Source organism: Cervus elaphus, chromosome 31 (assembly GCF_910594005.1).
Source record: "Cervus elaphus chromosome 31, mCerEla1.1, whole genome shotgun sequence".
Taxonomy (NCBI): Eukaryota; Metazoa; Chordata; class Mammalia; order Artiodactyla; family Cervidae; genus Cervus; species Cervus elaphus.
In genome coordinates this window covers 45,541,830-45,556,525 of record NC_057845.1, presented here as the reverse complement: position 1 = coordinate 45,556,525, position 14,696 = coordinate 45,541,830, and the positions used below count along the sequence as shown (strand labels likewise).

Sequence of the window (14,696 nt, the reverse complement as noted above, 5' to 3'; positions counted from 1 at the left end):
AGGGATTATTCTAAATATATCAGCATACATCAACTCACTTAAAACTCACAACAACTCTATAGAGAAGGTGATATTAAAAATATTTAACAGGTGCAACATCATGTCCTATGGGGACAGATGCTGGGCATAGTGCTGGGGCAGGATCCTGGCAGACCCCAGAGAAACACACAAGCCCCGGTAGAACCACTGGGAAGAGCAAAGTTGCATTGAGACAATGGGGAGAAAGGGAGGCCTTCAGGTGCTTGAATTCCAGTCAGTGTGAAAGCATTTCAGTGTTTTCACAAATGGTACACAGGTATGTATCAGTTGAATATCAACCCTTGCTGCTGCTGCTGCTAAGTCACTTCAGTCATGTCTGGCTCTGTGTGACCTCATGGATGGCAGCCCACCAGGCTCCTCTGCCCACAGGATTCTCTAGGCAAGAATACTGAAGTGGATTGCCATTTCCTTCTCTGATCAACCCTTGAGATTGGCAATACTATCATCCCCATTTCACAGATGAAAGAATGAGGCCCCAGAGTGTTGAGTGACTTGTCCAAAGATACAGAGCCAATAAGCAGAGGAGGTAATATTTGAACTTAGGCAATCTGACACTAAGTTATGTTCTCCAGCTGCTATGCTTTACTGCCTAAGATGTATAAAGAAAATAAATAGCTTTAAAAACAGTGAATGGTTATCCAGCACATAATAGATTCCAGACACTGTAGAAGGAACTACGTAGATGGATTCAAACATAAATTAAGTAAAATTTTAGAAAGGACAACAGTTCTAGCAAGAAGTGCTAAAACTCAGGAAATCTGTAATTGAGAGATGAAGATTTTTCTTCAATAAACTGAAGGTGAAAATGTACTGTTTGCACATATTATCTGAATAATTGCTTCAATTTCCCATTATGTTGTATCAGAAGACAGTAGTTTGGAAACAGGAACTTATAAAGTTTCCAGGAACATCCCCAGGGATGCAGCAGCAATAGTTCCAACTGCACCTTGGCCAATTCTCTTTTCATTTTGGAAATGATTGGCTGCAATTGCTAATGACAACAGGGGAAAACTAGATCAGTCGTGCCAGGAGCTCTCCTAAATCCATAGTGGAAGAGAGCAGATAAAATACTTTCCCCTCTTTTTCTCCAGTCCCTAATCTTCCCCACAGTGGCATTCTTCCTGGTGCTATCTCCAGCCACCAGGAACTGGTCTATTGTAGAGCATGCCCCAAGATTTGTGTTCAAGGCTTTTTTAAACAATGTTCATCTAAAAAGGGTCAGTGTCACATGCAGAAATAAAATGTGACCATTGCTTTCCATTGCTAGATTAACAGTCCATGGAATTCTCCAGGCCAGAATACTGGAGTGGGTAGCCTTTTCCTTCTCCAGGGGATCTTCCCAACCCGGGTATTGAACCCAGGTCTCATACCTTGCAGGTGGATTCTTTACCAGCTGAGCCACAAGGGAAGCCCAAGAATACTGGAGTGGATAGCCTATCCCTTCTCCAGTGGATCTTCCTGACCCAGGAATCGAACCAGGGTCTCCTGCCTTGCAGGTGGATTCTTTACCAACTGAGCTATGAGGGAAGCCTAAATTAACCTATATGATAGTTAAAATGGCAGTTTGGGTTTATCATACCCTTCAGGGCTTCCCAGGTGGCACTAGTGGTAAAGAACTTGCCTGCCAATGCAGGAGATGTAAGAGACATGGGTTCAATCCCTGGGTAGGGAAGATGCCCTGGAGGAGGGCATGACAACCCATTCCAGTATTCTTGCCTGGAGAATCCCGTGGACAGAGGAGCCTGGTGGGCTATAGTCCATGTAGTTACAAAGAGTTGAACACAACTGAAGTGACTTAGCATGCATACTTCCCTTGAATCATTTTAAGGTGATAACAGATTTAAGGTGCTAATAACACTGATTATCTTCCAGTTATAAGAGACAAAAACCACAGATGTGATTTCTTTTAGTAGTCCCATGACATCTTCCACAGAATATTATTATAGTCAAAAATTATAAAAGTTTAAATTAATATTTGGGTTTCTCAAACAGTAAATAATGCAAAAATCAGATGAATAATAATTTCAATAAAATGAGCAATTTGATCAACATGTAGTAAACTGGAAAATACCAACTGGAACTGAGAAACTAAATCCCATAAGAGTAGCTTTCATTTCAAATGTTCTCCAGGTGGCTGCAAGCCAATTTGTCACATGAAACAGGCCTAACACTTATTGGAAAACAGACTCCAACTATTTTTTAAAAAAGGACATTCAGTAGAGAATAGACAATGTTGTGCTAAAAGGCTATGTTATTTTGCCAGAAAAGAATTCAATCTGTGCGCGAAATACCTCTTCCCATGTCTTTTGATCTGATGTAGCACTTGTCCAAATGGATGGGCTCCCTAAAGGGAAAACCCATTTCAAACATTGAGGAGCTCGAACAAATGCGAAGCACTCAACCTCAGGCTTAAATATCCCAAATGGTCTCTTGCTGGTAACATGAGAACAAAATCAGTGTTTCACTCAGAAAACAGCGTTCTTGGCTTTTCTCTTGTGTTCCATTGTGCATTGATATGAAGATCAGAGTCATCGACTTGAATGTGATTTAGAATCTCGACGCAAACAATAAGACATTAAACACTTTCTGGCCCTCTAAAATTTGTATTCAGACTCTTCTCTTTTCAGGGTATAATCACAATCCCATCAGTATTCGAGGGATTTGCGCACACAGGCTGCCTCTCTCAAAATTGTAGCAAGTTAACGTATTCAAATATAGCTTAGTTGTGCAAATTATTGCCCTAGAAGGAGGACGCAACTTGGTATTTTGATATATGCTCTTTTATATGGAGCACAATATCTTTTTTAAAGACCTTTTGTTTTTTTAGTGACTTGAAGATTTGGAAAATTAAATTAAACTTTAAAAAATAAAAGAAAATAAGCATGGAAACGGTGTTCTAAAGTCACAAAGAAAGAAGGGCAGAGACTAGAATCACCGTTATATTCCTATGACCATGCAAGAGGAAAGAAGACTTTATCCCTGAGGAACAAAGACTTTTGACTTCATTTCTTGTCTTTCCAAACTGACAAAGTTGCTACCATTTATTCATGTCCTGAGACTTAACAATATGTATTGCTTTCTTCCATCACTTTGCCAGTTTTCTTCAAAGAAAATTACTACATCAAACTCTTCATAAATCCTGTAACCTCCATAAGCTTAGTTTCCTTATGGGTAAAGTGGGAATAACAATGCCCAGTTTGTGGGGTCAGTATGAGGGTTAGAAATAATACATGAAAATCACTGAATAGTGGCTGAAACATAATGGAAGCTGCCACAATTATTATTACCCAAAAGCTATATCTGGACATATAAATTGGAATAAAACACTGTGGCAGTTTTCATAGTAATTCAGACATAAAAACACATTTTCTTGCAGATTCAAAGTAATTGAGGTAAACATTCAAACATTTATTTGAATTATTAAGATATACAAATTGTTTCAATTTCCCACATTTCCTGTTCAGATATGGCTTTTGTTCATACCCCCAGAGTAATCAAAAGATTTTGGAAACTTTACCTATAACTGAAAGCCCTCAGCATTAGGTTTAACCAACCTTTATACATAGCTGCCAACAGACTGCAGGACAAACTCCATTCATTAATAGGGTTTCTGCATAAGATATCAAAACCAAAGAAATATAATTTAATATATAGTTACAATAACTGCCCCTCATGTAATTTAATCTGTAAATTTGAAATTTGCCTGAATGGAGAGTAACAAAATAATGGGCCATATTCATTTTCTAGGACATATTCACTTTCTAGGACATCTTCTAGGACATCTTCTGGACATAGTCACTTTCAAGGACATCTTACAAAAATGGATGAATATTTTTTTCAGGGAGGAAAATAAAACCTGTAAGAAAGAAATTAAAGGCAAAAAGGATGTCACCTTCCTAAAATTAAAAAAAAAAAAATCTTCTATTTTTGTCTTGGAACAATCTTGACAGTTGTTCAGGGAAAAGGAAAATGTAGTGCAAACTCTTCTTTAAAAAAGGCGGGGGGGTTGGATTTTGAAATGAACATTTAATTGCCTTTTAGGTATAGGTATTCCTTATTAAGTTAAGTTGTTTAACAGTTGTAATATACTATTTATATATGAAGAATTATTGAGTAAAATTTGAGATCTTAAAATTATCAACATTATATTTATATCCTAAAAGTAGTATCAGAGCAGCATGATGTTAGGGAATTTGTGCTGAACCAAAATTGAGCTGTTAAGATACCAGCTCCTAATATGGCACTAAGTAGTTCTGAAGATCTCTTTACTGTCATCTATGAAATGAGCAGCTCGGACTAAACTGGACTCCCCTTATCCTTCCAGCTGTAACACTCTCTGAATTCTTTACCATATAATTCACTTTTAGTCCAGACCAAATAGTCATGCATGCGTGCTAAGTCACTTCAGTCATGTCCAACTCTTTGTGACCCATGGACTGTAAGCCCCCAGGCTCCTCTGTCCGCGGGATTCTCCAGGCAGGAATACTGGAGTGGGTTGCCATGCCCTCCTCCAGGGAATCTTCCCAACCCAGGGATCGAACCCCTGTCTCTTACATCTCCTGCGTTGCCAGGCAGATTCTTTACCGCTAGGGCCATCTGAGAAGCCCACAAAATAGTCATAATATAAATTCAATTTTAGAAACACAATTATTTTCATTACTAGACTGAGTTATGTTGGGACTCCTGGATTATGTCACCAGACATAAAATAAGTGAGGGAGAAGCTCAGCTCCACAAACACTAGGATCAAGATGGAGGGAAATAGAAAAGCTCTGAGAGAAAAAGGAGCTCAATAGGAAAGGACAGTATGGTTGCAGCCGGTTATAGTTGTTCCTGTTGTTGTTCGGTCATTAAGTCGTGTCCAACTCTGCAACCCCACAGACTGCAGCACGCCAGGCTTCCCTTCACTATCTCCCAAAATTTGCTCAAACTCACGTCCATTGCGTCAGTGATGCCATCCAACCATCTCACTCTGTGTCCTCTTTCTCTTCTTGCCCTCAATCTTTCCCAGCATCAGGATCTTTCCCAATGAGTAGGCTCTTTGCCTCAAGTGGCCTAAGTATTGGAGCTTCAGTTTCAGCATCAGTCCTTCCGATGAGTATTTAGAGTTGATTTTCTTTAGAATTTACTTTTGATCTCCTTGCAGTCCAAGGGACTCTCAAGAGTTTTCTCTAACACCACTGTTCAAAAGCATCAATTCTTTGGCACTCAACCTTCTTAATGATACAACTCTCATATCCATACATGACTACTGGAAAAACCATAGCTTCGACTATATGGATCTCTGTCAGCAAAGTGATATCTCTGCTTTTCCTCTTCTTATTAATAATACACTGTCTAGGTTTGTCATAGCTTTCCTTCCAAGGAACAAGTGTCTTAATTTCATTCTGCAGTCACTGTCCACAGTGATTTTGGAGCCACCAAAAAGAAAATCTGTCACTGTTTCCACTTTTTCCCCTTCTATTTGCAGTGAAGTGATGGGACAAGATGCCATGATCATCATTTGTTGAATACTGAATTTAAGCCAGATTTTTAACTCTCCTCTTTCACCCTCATCAAGAGAGGAAGTCAACCAGAAAAGACAAGGAAAAGGGAAATACATACTTTTTGTGTGCAGGTAGATCATTATTAGTCTTGCAAAGAGATTTTATTAGGTAAATATTGAGGAAGTCTCTTAGAAACTACTAAGTTAGAATTTAAGTAACAAGAGAACAGGTTTGACTTTAGTCTGAGAACTGACAAGCAAAGACTAAGTAGCCTAAACATGACTGTTAAATGAGTGATTTAATCAACCTGGTAAGAATATTAGAGTAACAAGCCTGTTAAGAGATTAGTTACTAAACAAAGTCAATTCAAATGGTAAAATAGTACAGCAATAACTTGATATGTAATCCACTTCAAATCTTAACACTCATGATCCTCATCCATTGTAATACATTTCCTATATAATTGACCTTGTATTGTTACATCGGATATTCCCATTGTTAAAGTCAAGAGAAGTAAAAGAAACAAGATAGAATTTCAAAAGAAGAAATATATCCTGGTTACCCTGATGCCCTGAGTAAGGACAATGAAATGGAGTCAGGAGCGAAAAGGTCTGCTTGGGGATTACAGAGATGCAGAGTCTTAAAGGTAAAAGTGAACTTGGTGAGCATCTAACCCATTCCCTTTATCTTCTATACAAACCTAGGTATCCAACTCTATGTGCTCAAAGATTATCTTTCTCTTGCATTTTTTGGCCTTAAGTTACTATAGTCATCCATTCATTAATTTTTTACCACTGGTTATGGAAGTACCAAAAGATACCCAAAAGAACACAGAGTCTCATGGGCTCTACTCTTACCATAATTGTGTAGTAGCAACCTGTTTCCACTTTATAACCAGGATCAGACACGCTAATCAGGACAGCATCTCCTTTATTTGCTTGTTGGTTTAGTGATCTGAGGTAGCTAAAGGCACCAAATCACAATCTCAGCTTTCAATTAGATTGAACCCTTTCTTAGTTTCCTACTGTGATCATTCCTTTCTTGGGAAATAAGATTTTTATACCAGCAGAACCAAAAGATGCAGGAGGGGGGGGGTGTATAAATTTTGTGAGAGGATCACATAGGGTAAGAGTAAATAAACCCCTTCTACTTAAATCCCTTAGTTTCTGGATTCCAGTGTTCTGGCAACGGAAGAAATAACATTACATATGGTCATTGGTGTATTTTCCTGATATCTCAGTTGGTAAAGAATCTGCCTGCAATGCAGGAGACCTTGGTTCGGTTCCTGGTTTGGAAAGATCCTCTGGAGAAGGGATAGGTTACCCACTCCAATATTCTTGGGCTTCCCTTGTGGCTTAGCTGGTAAAGAATCCATCTGCAATGTGGGAGACCTGGGTTTGATCCCTGGGCTGGGAAGATCTCCAGGAGAAGGGAAAGGCTACCCACTCCAGTCTTCTGGCCTGGAGAATTCCATGGACTGTATAAGTACATGGGGTCGCAAAGAGTCAGACACAACTGAGCGACTTTCACTTCACTTCATGGTCATTGGTTCAAAGTACACATTGCATTGTATGACAGTTCCTCAAATCCATAAGGAATTTTTCCCAGGCATCTCTGCAACTGTGTATCTAATAGGCCATTCCACTGTTCTATTAAGTCATCTGTATTTGGAGGTGAAGGAATACATGATAAAAACCAGTGTCCCATCTGCTACATGAGTTTAAGCCCATTGCTTCTATTTTTTATTGTACAATATCTTTGCTAGTCAAGAGTAAGACTACTGGGGGATACCCCGAGGCAGTCAGTCAGTCCTGGATGACAGCAATGGAAGAAGCACTGAGGGCGAGAAAGATAGTGTCATTTTTCATGAAGATAAATTGCTGCTCCCTCCGTGATGGAAGAGACCCATTGTGATTAATATGCCACCTGCTGGCTGGCTGGTCTCCACAAGCAATGGTGCATTATTGGAACCTCAAAAATGGACCTTGTTATTGGCAAGCTAGATATTCAGCAGTGATGATTGCCAATTCAGTTTTGGTAGAATTAAGCCCATAATTTTGAGCCCATGAACAATAACCTTGCAGTCATAGTCTTTTTGTTCACTAACCCACAGAGCCAGCACAGGCTAGCTAGAGAAAAAGACTGACATCCATGGGCAGGTCATCTTGCTACCTGATAACCAAAATCCTCACCTGCAGCGTCTCCCTCTGGTGAGCACTTACATGTGACATAAATATTCTCTAAGTCCTTGTGTTATTCTGGGTTCTCTGGAGAAGCGGAACCAATGGAAACAGAATCAACAGAATCTATAGATAGATAGATGGATAGATAGATAGATAGATAGATAGATGATAGATAGATGGGTAGATAGATGGATAGAAAGAAGATAGAAGGGACTGGCTCACAAGATTATGGAAGCCAAGTCCCACTATCTGATGTCTGCAAACTGGTGCCTGAGGAAAGCTAGTGGTAAAGTTCAACTCCAAGTCCTAGAGCCTGAGAAGCCAGGAGAGCCGTAAGTCATAGTCCAAGTGCAGGAGTCGATGTCCCAGCTGGAAAGCATTGAGGCAGAGAGAACAATTTCTCCCTTACTCTACTTTCTGTTCTACTCAGGCTTCCAATGGATTGAATGAGGCCTACTCAAACTGGGGAGAACAATCTACTTATCTCATTTCACCAATTTAAATGTTAGTCTTTTCCAGAAACACTCTCACAGACACACACAGAATGGCCCAATGAGTTTGATACATAAAATTAATCGTTAACAGTCCCCATTAACAAAAACATCTCATTCCAAGAGTCCTATTCACATATTTTTCCCCAGATCCTTTTGTCACTAATCCTCTAATCTTATAATTTCTAAGTTCCTGGCCATCAAACCACATTATTAACTAATTGCCCTGTGATCATGCTGGAATACACTCTTGATTATTAGTAGAAGGAGGCGGCAGAGGATGATATGGTTAGATAGCATCACTGACCCAATGGACATGAATTTGAGCAAACTCTGAGAGATAATGAAGGACAGAGAAGCCCAGTGGGCTATAGTCCATGGGGTCACAAAGAGTCAGACACGGTTTAGTGACTAAACAACAACAATCCATCTTTTTAGGCACGTAAAGAAAAGTGTTCTAAGTTTTGCCCACAGTGCTCAGGAGACTTTAGTGCTAAAACAGGTGACTCTTAGTTGTGTCAGCATATTATGCAGACAGAGCTATAGACAAGGTCAAATTTTTTTCTCTGTCAACTAGTCATAGGAAATGCCCCATGATGCCACAGGCATGGAGTGAGTGACAGGAAGCAACACAGCAAGAGCAGGAGTTGAATATGTGATCCACCTGCTCCTGCTGCTTACATATGCCTTCAGGACATGCTTGAACTTGATGATCTCATATGACCACTTCTATGTGATGACGCAGATCTCTTGCCCAGATTCACAACTTTGGTAGTCACGTGATATACTATGAGCAGTTTTGATCCAATAGTCTTTCTCAAAAGAAAGCAAAAAAGTTTTCCACAAAGCCCCCAGGTAATCCTTTGCATTGAGCTGCCCAAAGAGCAAAAAGAATATGGAAGATCACAGGGGACAAATAAGGGCTGTAGTGGTGGCATATAAGACTATACCCATACTTTACTGGCTAACACACACTTTCAAGGCCCTATCTAAATAAATATTGGCATGTCCAGTAAATGCCCAAATTACCAGGTGTTCTTTCTCTCCAACCTCCACCTCACACACAACTCTTCCAAAGAAAAACAGAAATAATACAACCCATGAGTGGTTTCTCCAAATGCGATGCATGGAGAAAGTAGCAAAAGAATCATCAGGGAACTAACTTCTATGCCACGTGCTGGAATTACCAAGTCTGAATCTCTAGGAATAAGAATAAACAACCTGTGTTTTAGTAAGTCCTCCATGTGACTTGGAAGCCTGCCAATGTTGAAGAATCACTGGTCTGAAAGCAAATGAGGAATAAGACTAAATTTCACATTAACTTAGGAGCTTTCCATAGCCCCCTTATGGCCTCCCAGAATTAATGAATGATTCCATTGCCAGTCAAGTATTTACAACCTTTCCTATAGCTACCATAACCCTAGGAGAAGCCTTAGTATGGTTGGGCAAGGGTCTGCACTCTCTTTATCCTCTGCTTGGCTAGAGGGAAAGGCGTCTCCTCATGCTTCAAGATACATCACACCCTTCCAGTGACAGTAACCAAGATCTGCTTTCTTAATGTAGGAAATGAGCTTAGACCAAGTTAATAATATCTGTCATGGGTGGTATAATTTTTACATCTAAATATTCAAGGAGTAAAGGCTGGTCACCTCAATGTGGCAGAACAATAATCTCAATTACTCTAAAATTTCATTTTTTCTTGCCTAAATCATCCCTGCAATTTTTTTAATTAAGTGTACTCTCTAAGCTATAATAACTTAGAACTGTATTATATATTTTGAAGTTCAAAGTGGAGTACTTGTGAATATTAATTTGAATTCATTCTAATCTTTATTTGCTTTTTTCCTTAATAAATTCAACATATAAAACTGACATTTCATACTTGAGAAACAATTTTTATTAAATTATGAATTTGCATGTTTTAGTTTGGGAGCTAGATTGATTCATACCATGAGTTTTCATTCAAAGGGCTAGATTTTTTGGGTAAGTGAACTATTCTATGGATATAAATTAGGACTTAAAGTGTACAAAGTTTTCAGAAATCTTCGTTCTCAGTCATTAACTAATTAGTATTTCAGTGAAACCAAAAAATTCAGGTAATCAGTTTACAATCAGGAATGATCCACTAACCCATAAACTCAGAAACTGTCTTTTGCATTTTAGAATACTTGCATATATTGGCTATTTATTTCTGCATAACAAAATTTAGCAGCTTAAAACAATAGATATTTATTATTTTATAATGTCTGTGGGTCAGGAATTCAGAAGTAGCTTAGCTCAGTGGTCCAACTCACCGTCTCCCAGGAGGACAAGAAGGCAGCCAGGGTTGCAGTTTCATCTGAAGACCTAATTAGGGAAGGATATGTTTTCAAGCTAAGCCACGTGGTGGTAGGAAGGCCCCACTCCCTTAGTGACTGTGGGCCACAGGTCTCCGTGTCTCCCTACACGGGCCTCTCTGTGGCTGCTTGATTATTTTCACAACATTTCAGATGACCTGTCCCAAATCAATTGATGAGACAGAGAGAGCAGGAGAGAAACCCTCTATGTACAGAATCCTCAGTCTTTTATGCTCCTAATCTTGGAAATGGCTTAGCCTCATTTCTGCCATATGCTACCGGTCACAGAGAACAAAACCAATACAACACGCATTGTGGAAGGGGTCTTACAAGGATGGGAATACAACTGGAAGCCATGTTGGAGGCTGCCTACCACAGCATAACTACATGGTTTGGCCAACCGAATATTTTTCATGCAATAGTCTTTACATGAAATGATTATGATGTCACTCTTAAATACAATCTAGCTCATGCCTAGGTATATTCTGAAAACATACCTCTGAAAAGGGTTTTGTGGATGCGGTATTTGTTAATGTCTATTTTTCCATACCTGTTCTCCTTCTGAGGCTGTAATTTCATCACAGGAGGTAGGTACTCTTTCTTATTCATGTTCACAGTGCTGGATCTTTCAACAGTGGCTAAGACAGAAACACTTAGTAAATACTTATTAGTTGGGTTGATGGTCTTACTTTTAATTCTCAATTTACCTTTTTTCTTTATTTTTTAAAATTAAAGTATAATTTACATAAAATAAAATACACAGACCTTAAGTGTTTATTTTGGTAAGTTTTGAAAATTGTATGCACCTGTCTGTGTGCGTGTTTAGTCACTCAGTCGTGTCCTACTCTTTGTGACCCCATGGACTGTAGCCTGCCAGGCTCCTCTGTTCATGGGATTTTCCCGGCAAGCATACTGGAGTGGGTAGCCATTCCTTTCTCCAGGGGATCTTCCCCACCGAGGGGTCGAACCTGGGTCTCGTGCATTGCAGGCAGATTCTTTACCGTTTATGCACCTATGTCACCCCAAATAAGATGTAAAACACTTTCATCACCCCTGAAATATCCCTCTGTCCTTTCCCACTTTTTTCCTCTCTTTCCACCCTCAAGCAATCACTTTTCAATTTCTGTCACCGTGCTCTTGTTTAATCACTAAGTCATGTCCAACTCTTTTGTCACCCCATGGACTATAGTCCACCTGTCCATGGGATCCTTTGTCCATGGGATTTCCCAGTCGAGTACACTGGATGGGCTGTCGTTTCCTTCTCCAGGGTATCTTCCCAAACCAGGCATCAAACCCATGTCTCCTGCATTGACAGATGGATTCTTTACCACTGAGCCACCTGGGAAGCCAAACATTAGCTTTATCTGTTCTTGACTTTCATATAAATGGAAAAATTTTATGTCAAGTATTATATATCTACCCGGTGGCTCAAACGGTAAAGAATCTGCCTGCAGTGCAGGAGACCTGGGCTCTATCCCTGGGTCAGGAAGAGCCCCTGGAGAAAGAAATGGCAACCAATGCCAGTATTTTTGCCTGGAGAATTCCATGACAAAGGAGCCCAGCAGGCTACAGTCCACGGGGTCACAGAGTCAGACACGACTGAGTGACTAACACTTTCACTTTCAGATATACTTAAGTGTTTGACTTTTTGCTTGGCATACATTTTTTAGAAACATGTTGCTGTTGCATGTATCAGTAATTCATCTCCTTTTGCTGCTGTATAATATTCTAGTGTATGAATATGCCTCAAATTATTTTTCCATTCTTCTCTTGAAGGACATTTGGATTGTTTCACATTTGGCTATTATGAATAAAGCTGCTGTGATTATTCTTTAAAAAAATTTTTTTCTGTGGACACATGATCTCATTTCTCCTGTGTAAATATCAGATAGTGGGATAGCTGGATGCCATTGACTTTGATTAATCAAAGGTTTCTATGTCTTCCAGTCTACAAATTTAAGTCCTAATTTAAAAAAAAGAATCAGCTGTGTCTAATTTCCAGAGAAAATGGAGAGCAAGCATAAATGGAAAGACTAGTTTTCACACTAAGCTTCTGAAGGGACCAAGAGCAATAGCATACTTTTGTATCAAGTTTGTGTATAAGCTTATGGAATGAATTCTCCCCACTAGCAAAGAGCGACTGCAGAGACACAGGTGAACCTTATGTCCATTTTCCTTGGGAATTAGACACAAGTCAGTGGTGACTATTGTTTTTGTTCAGTTGCTAAGTCATGTGCAACTCTTTGTAACCCCATGGAATGTAGCCCCTCAAGTTCCTCTGTCCATGGAATTTTCCTGGTAAGAATACTGGAGTGGGTTGTCATTACATTCTCCAGGGGATCTTCCTGACCCAGGAATCAAACCCACATCTCTTGCATCTCCTGTGTTGGCAGGAGGATTTTTTACTGCTCCACTACCTGGGAAGCCCCCAAATCTATCACTATTTCCACGTTTTCCCCTTCTATTTGCCATGAGGTGATAGGACTGGATGCCATGATCATAGTTTTTTTTTTAATCTTGAGTTTCAAGCCAGCTTTTTCACTCTCCTCTTTCACCCTCAAGAGGCTCTTTAGTTCCTCTTCACTTTGTGCCATTAGAGTGGTATTATCTGCATATCGAGGTTGTTGATATTTCTCCTGGCAGTCATGGATCACAGCCTTGTCATGGCAAAGGGGTTTGCATAACTCAATGAAGCTATGAGCCATGCCTCATAGATGGGCCATGCCATCCAAGACAGATGGACCACTGGGGAGAGTTCTGACAAAACATGGTCCAGTGGAAGAGGAAATGACAACCCACTCTACTATTCTCGCTGTGAGAATCCCATGAACAGTACAAAAAGGCAAAAAGATATGACAATAGTAGATGATCACTCAGTCAGAAGGTATCCAGTATGCTACTGGGGAAGAGTGGAGAGCAATTGCTAATATCTCCAGAAAGAATGAAATGACCGAGTCAAAGTGGAAACAACACTGAGTTTTGGATGTGTCCTAGCGGTGAAAGTAAAGTCTGATGCTGTAAAGAACAATATTGCACAAGAACATGGAAAGTGTTGTATTCAATATGTCAACAAATCTGGAAAACTCAGCAGTGGCCACCAGGCTCAAAAAGGTCAATTTTCATTCCAGTTCCAAAGAAGGGCAATGCCAAAGAATGTTGAGGAGTGACTATCTTTCAAATTCACCATTCCTATATCCCAGTTTCAGGCTTTCTCACAAAATATCTCCTTCTGGTCATCCTTATGCCTTTTAGAGTTCCATATCAGTCACCTCATTTACTCATCTAAAAAATACTTATTTGAACATTTATTTTTACCAGGGACTATATGGCAGAAAGTGAAGAGGAACTAAAAAGCCTCTTGATGAAAGTGAAAGGGGAGAGTGAAAAAGTTGGCTTAAAGCTCAACATTCAGAAAACTAAGATATTGGCATCTGGTCCCATCACTTCATGGCAAACAGATGGGGACACAGTGGAAACAGTGTCAGACTTTAATTTTGGGGGGCTCCAAAATCACTGCAGATGGTGATTGCAGCCATGAAATTAAAAGACACTTACTCCTTGGAAGGAAAGTTATGACCAACCTAGATAGCATATTAAAAAGCAGAGACATTACATTGCCAACAAAGGTCCATCTAGTCAAGGCTATGGTTTCTCCAGTGGTCATGTGTGGATGTGAGAGTTGGACTGTGAAGAAAGCTGAGCACCGAAGAATTGATGCTTTTGAACTGTGGTGTTGGAGAAGACTCTTGAGAGTCCCTTGGACTGCAAGGAGATCCAACCAGTCCATCCTAAAGGAGATCAGTCCTGGGTGTTCATTGGAAGGACTGATGCTGAGGCTGAAGCTCCAATACTTTGGCCACCTCATGCAAAGAGTTGACTCATTGGAAAAGACCCTGATGCTGGGAGGGATTGGGGACAGGAGGAGAAGGGGATGACAGAGGATGAGATGGCTGGATGGCATCACTGACTCGATGGACATGAGTTTGAGTAAACTCCAGGAGTTGGTGATGGACAGGGAGGCCTGGCATGCTGCGATTCATGGGGTCGCAAAGAGTTGGACACGACTGAGCGACTGAACTGAACTGAACTGATTGTAGGAGCTGGGGAAAAATATCTCTGCCTTCAAATAGCTAAATATATTTGCGTATATATAATTAAATTA

The 14,696-nt window shown here is 40.0% G+C and overlaps 1 protein-coding gene across 1 annotated transcript in view; it reads right to left on the bottom strand.

Moving 5' to 3' along the window:
• The window catches only part of ZPLD1 (zona pellucida like domain containing 1), a 405,680-nt gene that overhangs the window by 141,502 nt on the left and 249,482 nt on the right, over nt 1–14,696 (bottom strand). Inside the window, exons 4-5 of the mRNA XM_043892989.1 lie at nt 11,085–11,172; nt 10,493–10,544 (exon numbers count right to left, since the gene is read on the bottom strand). The gene's annotated coding sequence lies outside the window, so the exon portion shown is untranslated. The remainder of the gene's footprint in view (nt 1–10,492; nt 10,545–11,084; nt 11,173–14,696) is intronic.